At 42.5% G+C, this 10,322-nt stretch overlaps 1 protein-coding gene and 1 pseudogene across 4 annotated transcripts in view; both read left to right on the top strand.

Annotated features, from left to right (window-relative positions):
* The window catches only part of LOC148004807 (uncharacterized), a 54,352-nt gene that overhangs the window by 26,966 nt on the left and 17,064 nt on the right, over positions 1 to 10,322 (top strand). For 2 of the 3 annotated variants that reach the window (XR_015625579.1, XR_015625580.1), the window contains exons 2-3: positions 5,030 to 5,248; positions 6,078 to 6,315. The gene's annotated coding sequence lies outside the window, so the exon portion shown is untranslated. Of the gene's footprint in view, positions 1 to 5,029; positions 5,249 to 5,433; positions 5,858 to 6,077; positions 6,316 to 10,322 lie in introns of those variants that run through there. The other variant, XM_087559782.1, reaches the window with a different exon arrangement.
* On the top strand, positions 8,574 to 9,436 carry Dppa3l4 (developmental pluripotency associated 3 like 4; annotated as a pseudogene). The gene has a single exon (XR_015625578.1). The product of XR_015625578.1 is annotated as a developmental pluripotency associated 3 like 4 (transcript).

Below are 10,322 nucleotides of genomic sequence, written 5' to 3'. Positions count from 1 at the left end.
ACTCCAGTCTTCTGCTGTCTGTGGATTAAGATGTAGAGCTCTCAGCTCCTCCAGCACCAAGTTTCCCTGCTTTCTGCCATGCTTCCTGCTGTGTTGATAATGATACTATTTTAGTCATGATGTTTCTTCCCAGCAATAAAACCCTAAGACAGTCTGCACGACAGCCCTGAGTTGAACTTCATTCTTGGTCTACTGATTGCTGGGGTCCAGCAGTCACTTCACAAACTGCATGGACACAATCTCAGTCTGACAGGGGTAGTTTATTGGCCTCAGAACTGATCAATCTGGGCCATGGTTCAGACTTAGGAGCTGAACCATGAAATTGAGTTAAGATCCTACAGGGCTTTTAAGCCTAAAATCCACAAAAATCTGTGCCAAGTTATTTCTCTAGTCAAGATTTAGGGATAGGGGACTTCCTTAGGAACATGTCTTTGCTGTACACTTATCCTGCTTCCATTGGTTGGGGTATTCTGCTGTGGCAGGGGACTTGCTTTGCTTAACAATCATGTCTTAACTTGCCAACCAGAATGTCAGTTACCCAAGTACCTGTCTCTTTCTCCTAGGTAGGATGTCAGTTCCCAGGGAGGTCTTGGGAGCTTAAACTTTATTGAATCCCATACCCAAAATGGAAGTCTTATTATTCCAAATAGTTTCTCATGTTGGTGCAGATGTTTTTCTTATATTGGGGTCCAAGCTTATTGTGGGTAACTATACAAAACAGTCCTACCGACTTCTACTATGATTGGTTTCCAAAGGGCATAGAACATAACAGAATATGTAATCAACTTGGGCATGAGAAAGTTTCCTAGTAACAGCAGAAGCAACACAGAGAGATTTTCCTTACAATATTAGTAACAGCACAAAATGGCAGGCTAGCCAGGTAACAGTTACCTGGGCCTTACCATTCCATCTAGGCCTTCATATTTTACCTAGGCTTTATCATTGATGAAACCGAGGCCTAGAGAGACTTAGCACCTTGCACAAGGCCATCCTCACTTTGTTCTGTTATGCATTATGCAGTCAGGACAGCGTCACAGGACTCATCATTATGGGACCTAAGGTAAGTCTGGTCTTGGAAAAAGGTGCAGCTGTCAGTACTGCCAGTTAATAACTTCGTAGCTCCAGGCACATCTCTTAATTATCTGGGCATGAATTTCTGTATCAGCAAATTAATGATGTTGTGCCAGAGTCTCATATTCTAGGTTCTGCATGAGGAAATTAACAGTGCAGAACTGAATGACTTCAAGTACTCTCCCTAATCCAGAGGGTCTGTAGCTTCAGTCACCAAAGCAGCTTCTTTGGAGCCCCTTCCTACCCAACCCTCCACCATCAGAGTGCTCTGAGAGAGCATATCTAAAAAGCAGATTCCTAGCATCACTCATGATTGAACATATCTTCACCCAAATGTCTGCAATAGGATCCAACAGTCTACTGTGTTTATTAAACCACAGTTTAGGTGACCGAGATTGTATCTTATGTTACCAAGGGATATGAGGGAAGGTAAGAGTTTAATAATGGGAGAGAAGCAGCTAATGCATGCTCTGAAAGTGTGGTGGTTTGAATGAAAATGGCCCCCATAGGCTCATATGTTTGAATGCTCGATCCCCAGTTGATGAATTACTTGGGAAGAATTAGCATGTGCAGCCTTTGAGGAAGTGTGCCATTGGAGGTAGGCTTTGAGGTTTCAGAGGTCCACACCATTTCAGGTTAGTTCTCTCTCTCTCTCTCTCTCTCTCTCTCTCTCTCTCTCTCTCTCTCTCTCTCTCTCTCTCCTTCTTTCCCTCCCTCCCTTCCCCCTGCTTCATAGCTGTGGATCACATATAAGCTCTCAGACACTGCTCCAGCACCAGGCCTAGTTAATTGCCTGTCTGTCTGCTGCCATGCTCCCCACCATGATGGTCCTGGACTCAACCTCTGGAAGTGTGAGACCCCACATTAATCACTTTCTTTTTTACATTGCCTTGGTCATGATGCTTTGTCAGGGCAATAGAAAAGTAACTAAGACAGACAACAATTGTCTTAAAGCAAGAAGATTTAAAACCAGACATTGGCATTTGGAATCCGTGAATGGGTTGGCTTGACTGTAGAGAAAGGGTGCTCTGGTTTGATCCTCAGAGTTTTATATACACTGGAGACTTACATGGTTTTCAGTGTGGAGGTGGGACTTTTAAGAGATGGGTCCTAGTGAGAAGTGTTCTTAGGTCAAGTGAAGACACATCCTTGGGAAGTCTTGGCTTTCCTCTGACTTCCTTTCTAGTTAGGTTCTTATTTCTATACACCTTTGCCATTTCTATCCACTGTGAAGTGATTCAACTGAGGGAGGTTCCTCGTTATGCACAGGATTATGCTGTTAGACTTTCAACCTCCCAAAATGTGAATACACCTCTTATATTCATAAAGTTAGCCTGCCTCTGATATTTCACTGTTGTTATGCCAAATCAACTAATCCTAGGTCATTGTCAGTAGCAGAAAATTACCTACATTACACACTCACTTCATGATTCTAAGCTACTAACCATGTATAAAGTCAGTCTGCTTTGGTCCTTAATGGACAACTTATGCAAATGTTAGCCTCTGAGAGTCCACCCCTCTCCCCAGGGGAGGAGAGAGCCATTGGTTCTGGTGCTCCAATGGGAATATCCAGTCAGCTAGCTCACAGCCATTCACACAGCTCAGGCGGAAAACATTAGTTTCCGAGTTTTTCCCGTTTCCCCATTCATCTTTTACGGTGGATGCTCTTCACGTTCCTAAGATGCCCTGATTGATATCGGCTTCCTAACCACATCCCCGAAGTTTTAGTTCCCCTGATTATACTTCATTTATTATACATGCCTTCTTATGATTTGTATGGTTTTATGTATCCTTTGAGATACGTTGAGTTGGCAATAACATGACATTGCAATTCATATGAATTGTTGAGCATAAACTGGCATTCTGAAGGATGCCATGCAGGCAGAGGAAATGGATGGAATAGTGGTTGGTCCCTCTCCTCCTAGAATCTCGTATGACCTTATTTGGTCATTGCAGACATAATCAGGATGAAGCTACACTGGATTAAGACGGATTATTAGATCTGATGTCTGGTGACCTGATATGAATAGAAAAATAAAAATACTTGAAGAAGGAAGAAGGGATCGTGACTTTGAGACAAGCTAAAGGATCAGAGCCACCCGCAGCTGGAAAACTCAGGGAGGAGTTTCCTCTAGACTTCTCAGAGACAGCATGGTCCTATCGGCATTTTAACGTTAGACTTTAAGCCTGTAGGATTATGAGGAAATGGGCTCTGATCCTTTAAGCACTTAGTTTGTGGCAAATTGTTGCTGCAATCTTAGGAAATGACAACCAGTATTAGGGAGAATGTTTCCCATGATTCATCTGCTCACACATTCACTTACCTGATATTTCTGTATTCTGCGTGCAGGGGGACACTGACCTGCATCTAGAGAACGCACGATCACTGGGGCAACTTCTGTCCCCACTGGCCTTAGCTGATAACATTAGAGTGAGCACTGGCTTCAAGGTCTTGTGGCCTCTGCAGTTCCGAGTCCGGCCCAAGATTCGTTGTGTTAAGCACTCTATCATACTTTCTGAACAAGCAACTCTCCATTTTTATTTTGTGCTGGACTCCACTAATTGCTCTTCTGTGTCTTGTCTTACTGGGGTAGTTATGTAATTACACATGTATCAGGAGGACCCAAATGAAGACCCACCAAGGTAGTGAGAGACCAAAATTTGGGGATTCCTAATCCATCTTAGATAACCTGACTTAAGGTTAAACTCAAGTTAACTAATATCCGTTTCCAGGCTACCCCCCAATAAGACCTACGTCTCCAGGTTACCCCCAGCTCCACCCCCTCAAACAAATCCTGCGACTAGCACCAGTTTCCAGGTTATTCCCCCAACCCCAACAACACCTGGGTCTAGCACCAATCTCCAGGTTATTCCTCAACAAATCTGCACCTGCAGGTTACAAGCCCGCCCCTGGCACTTTCTAACAACCACCAATCAGGAGGAAAGCTTAAGTTAAGTTCATTGTTTGGCTCCCAGCACCAGCCAATCACGTTAAAGATCACAGTAGCTGTCCCCCGCCCCCATTGGATGCTTGTGGGGCTAGAAACACTCACCCCTCTCTTGCCATTTTCTATCAAACCTTGTCTAGATGAGTGTTTGAGGCTTTTCTCCACCGGAACCGTCCTGTAAGGTTGAAGGCGACTTAAGCTGAAGCTCGAGCTTGTGAATAAAGACCCTAGTGTGATTACATCGGATCGGCTCCTGATTGGTCTTTTGGGGTTCACGAATGCCTCCTGGTATACAGTAGGACTCCTTAAAGGAGTACATTAGAAAAGCAGGCACTTACAAAGCTGTATTGTGTGGCTTTGTAAGCAACTACGTAGAAACAGATCTTTAACAAATATGTGAAGTCATTATATTTGAAGTTCTCTTTTTATGTGTATAATATGCAAAATATGGTAGAAAATAACCCATGCACACATGTTAATATAGTCAGTTATTATGTATATCGGAGTTCTCACATATACTAATGGTACAGTGGAAGGGGTTTTCTTCAATAACCCTTCCCGTTTCCCCTCCCGGACACTACCTCTCCTTTCCTATATCCCAATAGTCTTTCTTTGACTTTTGTATACTTCCAGGACTTGTCCTTCTGAATCTGGCTTGGTCTGTGTATGTGAAGGTTTGTGTGTATCTCTCGTTTTATGTATCCATTCATTCATTGATGGACTTCCTTGCTGGTGACACCATCTGGCCATCGTGGCCAGTGTAGCAGTAATGATGGATGCATAGATGTCTCTATAGTAGACGGGCTTTGTTCCTCTTGAGGAATTCCCATAAGTGAGGTAACCAGATTATATGGAAGTTCTTTTTTGTTAATTTCTTTTTGAGGAAACTTCATACTGATTTCCACTGCAGCTGCTCCAATTTACACCCCGGCACCAGGGCGTGGGTGGGTTTTCCCCATCCTTGCCAACGTTTGATGATTTTTGTTTCTTTGTTTTTTCCTTGATGACAGCCATTCTGACTGCGGTGAGAAGGATTGTCCATTCCCCTGATGGCTAAAACATGTTGATTATTAAGGTCTTTTCTGTTTCTTGGAATCAACAAGAAGCCTCCAAAAGCCAGAATGGCTTATGGGAAGGAGACTCAGAAAAACACAGGAACTACCTGGAATGCCTTTGTCTTTTACATGACTGCTCCAGAGAAAAAGGTGAAGACTTTAGAGAGAGACAGTGTAAGTGAAATCCCCCTTCCAGCTCCTCCCTCTGACTGCTTCACAACGTGACCCTGCACGGCACACGTGCAGGGTAGGATAACTCACACAAGTGTGCAACCATTTCGTCTTCCTGCTTCTGCAGCCTTCAGTTGGGACGCCCCATTATGTGAGGAAACACTAAAATTCTTGGCACTGTGTTAGAGGTTGGGTGGATTAGTTAAAGTCTGGGTTTTATCTTTCCCTCTTACCCAAAGTGCCCATGGGCAGCAGTCTGTATCCTGTCTCCATAGTATGCACCTGCTGCTGCTTCCGTCCATGAAGCCTAGACAGCCATATTTCCCCCCTTTAATCTGGCCCCCATGACAGAATCCTTTCTGTGTTAGTTTGAATAAGGAATGTTCCCCATGGTCTTGGACATCTAATCTCCCTTCACTGCCCTGTTTGGGGACATTCACGTGGTACAGTCTTCCTGGGACAGTGTGTCACTAGGGGCAGGCTTTGAGATGGAAAGACTCAGCCGTACTTCAGTTCCTGCTTGTCCTTGGTGCCCTCACACCCCGTGCCTACCACTGTGCCTACTCTTTGATGCCGTGCCTCCTACCACGATGGACTCGTGCCTCTGGAACTGTAAGCAAAATAAACTGCCATCTGCATGCTCCCCTGGTCATGGTGGGTTTTTTTTCTTCATAGCAACAGAAGTGTAACTAATACATTATTTTGAATGTTGCTGGCTGCTTCTTTTCCTTATCTCAGCCTCAGTTCAAATGGGAATCAGACCTTTCCCATTCATGAAGCTCTGATACAGCGGATCTACAATTCACATGCAACTCTTTTTATTTGGTTGTAGGTTTGTCCTCACCACCAGCTCGAATTGCTGCAGACCTATGACTTCATGCTTTTGTTGTACCAAGGAACTGTTCGTGAACCCTGAAAGACCAGTCAGGAGCCAAGCCGATGTAATCACACCAGGTCTTTATTCCACCTAACTCCAGGCTTACTTCACTGCTGTCCGCAGGATGGTTCAGGTGGAGGAAAAACCCTGAACTTTCATCAAGGCAAGGTTTACAGAAAGTAGCAAGTGAGGGGTGAGTTTCTAGTCTGACAAACATCTAATTGGTGTGCTACTGTGGCCTTTGGCAGAATTGGCTGCTGCTGGGAGCCCAATCATAAACTAAACTTTTGATTTCTTTCTAATTGGTGGTTCTTAGGTAGAGGGAGGGCTTGCTAGGGGTTAACCTGGAAACACGAGATTTTTAAGGGAAGATTAACCAGAGATACAGTTCTTATTGGGGGTTAACCTAGAAAGTGGAGCTAGGCTCCGGTTTTGTTAAGGGGTAACTTGGAAACTAATGCTAGGTACTGCCCTTGAGTTTAAACTTAGGTTCTCTAAAATGGAGCTGAACCCAAAAATTTGGTCTCTCCCTTTCTGAGACTCCTGCACCTGGCAACGGGGTCAGCTTAAGCCTGCTCTTTTTTCTGTTAGTCTTAGCAAACTTAGGTCTGAAATTATGAAATATGAATCCTGAACTTCAGTATTTGGTCACTGGGTACCAAGAATAACAGAACTGCCTGAGCACAGGAGACAGTTCCAGAGTTGTTTTCTGTCTACAGCTGAGAATCACAAGCACACTGACACACTTGACTGCAACATAAGGAGGAACACCATTATAATTATTTCATACATGTTATATAACTTTATAGAATGTTCCAGAACAAGAATTTGCATGATGTTCCAATGAATTCCAACTTGAAATTCATTAGAGTAGCATGCAGCTCCTTTAATGAATGTACATGCTGTGATACAGAGGATCCACGATTCATCAGAAATGCTTCTTATTTGGTTCTAAGTTTACAGAAAAAGTGAACAGCAGCCTCTGTGTGTGTGTGTGTGTGGTGTGTGTGTGTGTGTGTGTGTGTGTGGTGTGTGTGTGTGTGTGTGTGTGTGTGTGTGTGTGTGTGAAAGCATTATACATACAAATGGTATGTGTTAGTTATGATGGCTAGTGTTGTCAACTTGACAAAATCCAGATTCACCTGAGAGATGGGCCTGTGAGCATGCCTTTGGGAAATTATCTTGATTGCTTTATTTGAAGTAGAAAGAGCTGCTAACTGTGGGCAGTGGTATATACAGGACTGTATCTGTTTTATAATTCCACACAGGACTGTATACAAGTAGAGAAGGCCAGCTGAGTGTTGGCCTTCATTCATGAACTCATAGCTCTCTGCTCTTTTTGTTACCCACCTGCCTCAATCTGCTGTTTCAATTCCCTGCTACGACTGTGTCCCTGGAATATACACCAGTATAAGCATCTCTTCTAAGTTGATTTTTTAAAAATCACTTTAACAGGAAAGACACTGAGGCATTAGTTGAAAGTAAAATTGAAAGCTTTAAAAGTTTGACACACTGAATTTTTTCTTTCTTTCTTTCTTTTTTTATTGCTTTGGTTAATATGAGATAGTCTCATGTAGACTAGGCTAGCCTTAAGCTTGCTATATAGCCAAGGCTACCCTAGAAGTCCTGGAATGACAGGCATGTGCCACCACATCTTACTATTGATTTTTAAAAAAAAATCTGGATTCAAAACAAGAGCACAATCATCTATTTTGAATTATATATCTTAATTTTCTGGATCCATGTGTAATAAAGGATTATAGTTATAACATGGGAATTAATAACATCTCCATTTCCCTTTGCTCAGTCCTGGGGATTGCCCCAGGGCTTCCTGTGGAAGCTTTTGATATTCTGCTGAGCTATACCATGCCCTGAGGTTAATATTCCAAACCACGTCTCTGTTCAGAAATTCATCCCTCTCCCATTTTGTTCTTTATGAGGCAGCACAGACTAACTTCTCAAACTTTAAGAATTTCATGGGGCTGGGGATTTAGCTCAGTGGTAGAGTGCTTACCTAGGAAGCGCAAGGCCCTGGGTTCGGTCCCCAGCTCCGAAAAAAAGAACCAAAAAAAAAAAAAAAGAATTTCATATGTGGGGCTGGAGAGATGGCTCAGTGGTTAAGAGCACTGACTGCTCTTCCAGAGGTCCTGAGTTCTAAACTCACAACCACATGGTGGCTCACAACCATCTGAAATGGGATCTGATGCCCTCTTCCGGTGTGTCTGAAGACAAACAGTGTGCTTATATATAATAAATAAATCTTTTTTAAGAAAAGAATTTCATATGTGATAGCTCAGATAAAATGTATAGGCTAACGTATTTTAAAGGGATATCTAACAATTATTTTTAAAAGAGGGAAAAGTAAAGAAAAATTCTAACTAGAATATGATTCTTGAAATGATTTAGAATTGTATTTAAAACACTAACTCTACTCTTCAGTCTCTGCTATGTGGGGCTAGAGCTTAGGTCTTTCTAAAGATTAGCTAGCAATTTTGTTCGGAGCTAGCTTTTGAGGCTTCTGCTCACTGCCATGGATGAGCCATCCGAGAAAGTCGACCCAGTTGTGAACCCAGAAACTCAGATGAATGATGGATCTCAGAGGAAAGGTGAAGAGGACTCACCGGATGATTCAGAAATCCTGCAACCAGAAACACTAGTAAAGGTCATGAAAAAGCTAACCCTGAACCCCAGTGCCAAGCCGACAAAATATCATCGTTGTCAAAGGGTTCGTCTCCGGATTAAGAGCCAGCCTGTGGAGAACAGAAGTGAAAGAATCATGAGGGAAGTTCAAAGCGCCTTTCCCAAGAGAAGGGTCCGCACACTGTTGTCGGTGCTGAAAGACCCCATAGCAAGGATGAGAAGATTTGTTCGGACTGAGCAGAGACAAAGACAGCTTGAAGGAAATGAGAGACGAGATGAGCCATTCAGATGTCTCTGCACTTTCTGCCATTATCAGAGATGGGATCCTTCTGAGAATGCTAAAATCGGGCAGAACCAGAAGAATTAGGGCAGTTTGAATTGTACACTGTCCTTGCCGTTAACGGTGCCATGCAGCAGATGTGAAAGCTGTTTTTTTTGTTTGTTAAGATTAAACTTTTCTTGGTGCTGGGGAAATCTCTTCTACTTGCTAACCTTTAAATTATATAGGATGTGTGACATTTGGATTCATGGGAATGACAGATTTACCCAAGAATTGAGCATGAGTCAAAGCCCGGTAGTTTGATTTAGAAGGTAATTGGAATAGATCTTTTATTTTAGATTTTCTAGTTTACAGAGAAATTTGTAATAAAGGAAAATTTGTTATCTTTAATAAATACACAGAACAGATTAGAACGAGCCATTGGAGATGGGGGACTTGTTTTTTACAGGTGCATGTGTGGGTGTGCATACTCCTGATGTTCAGAGTTCAATGTGTGCTACCCTGTTTATTTCTGCTTGAGGCAAGGTCTCCATGAGGCCTAGCTGGTCTAACTCCTGGTCTTGCCTCTTGTTTTCTCCTGAGTTTTGACACCATAGGCTTGTCGGCAAGATCTGGAAAAGGCTTGATGTTCGTGTTTGTTCGTGCTGTGTAATAAACAATTGGTTGACATATTCCAAAAAAAAAAAAAAAAAAACCCCAAAAAAAACCAAAAAAAAAAAAACAAAAAAAAAACACTAACTCAAGTGTTCATGATGAATTTATTAGGAGCTGTATAAGATTTCCTTACTAAGAGCCATAAAATATTGCTGAGAATTTAGTGAAGACCTAAGGAAGTGGGGAAATGTCTATCAATTGGAAGGTGAAACACTGTGTCCATGTCTGTGGGTTCTGAATTTTTTTTTTGAATTTTGTAAAACCCAGTGAAACTTTCTGGTAGAACTATTGTATTGTTGACAATCGACAAGTTAGTTCTAAAATGTATGGGTGAATCTCAAGGGCCAAATATGGCTCGAGAGCAGTTAGAAGACTTACTATAATGGTGCAATGACCAAATGGAAAATGGAATGAAAAGTTATAATTAAGAATCCAAAGATGCAGGCTGCAGAGATGGCTCAGCGGTTAAACGGCCCTTCCAGAGGTTCTGAGTTCAATTCCCAGCAACCACATGGTGGCTCACAAGGGGATCTGATGCCCTGTTTTGGTGTGTCTGAAGACAGGGACAGTGTATTCATATACATAAAATAAATAAATCTTTAATAAAAAGAATCCAGTGGGTATTG

Source organism: Rattus norvegicus, chromosome 7, assembly GCF_021556685.1.
Source record: "Rattus norvegicus strain SHRSP/BbbUtx chromosome 7, alternate assembly SHRSP_T2T, whole genome shotgun sequence".
NCBI lineage: Eukaryota > Metazoa > Chordata > Mammalia > Rodentia > Muridae > Rattus > Rattus norvegicus.
This window is presented reverse-complemented; position numbering and strand designations above follow the sequence as displayed.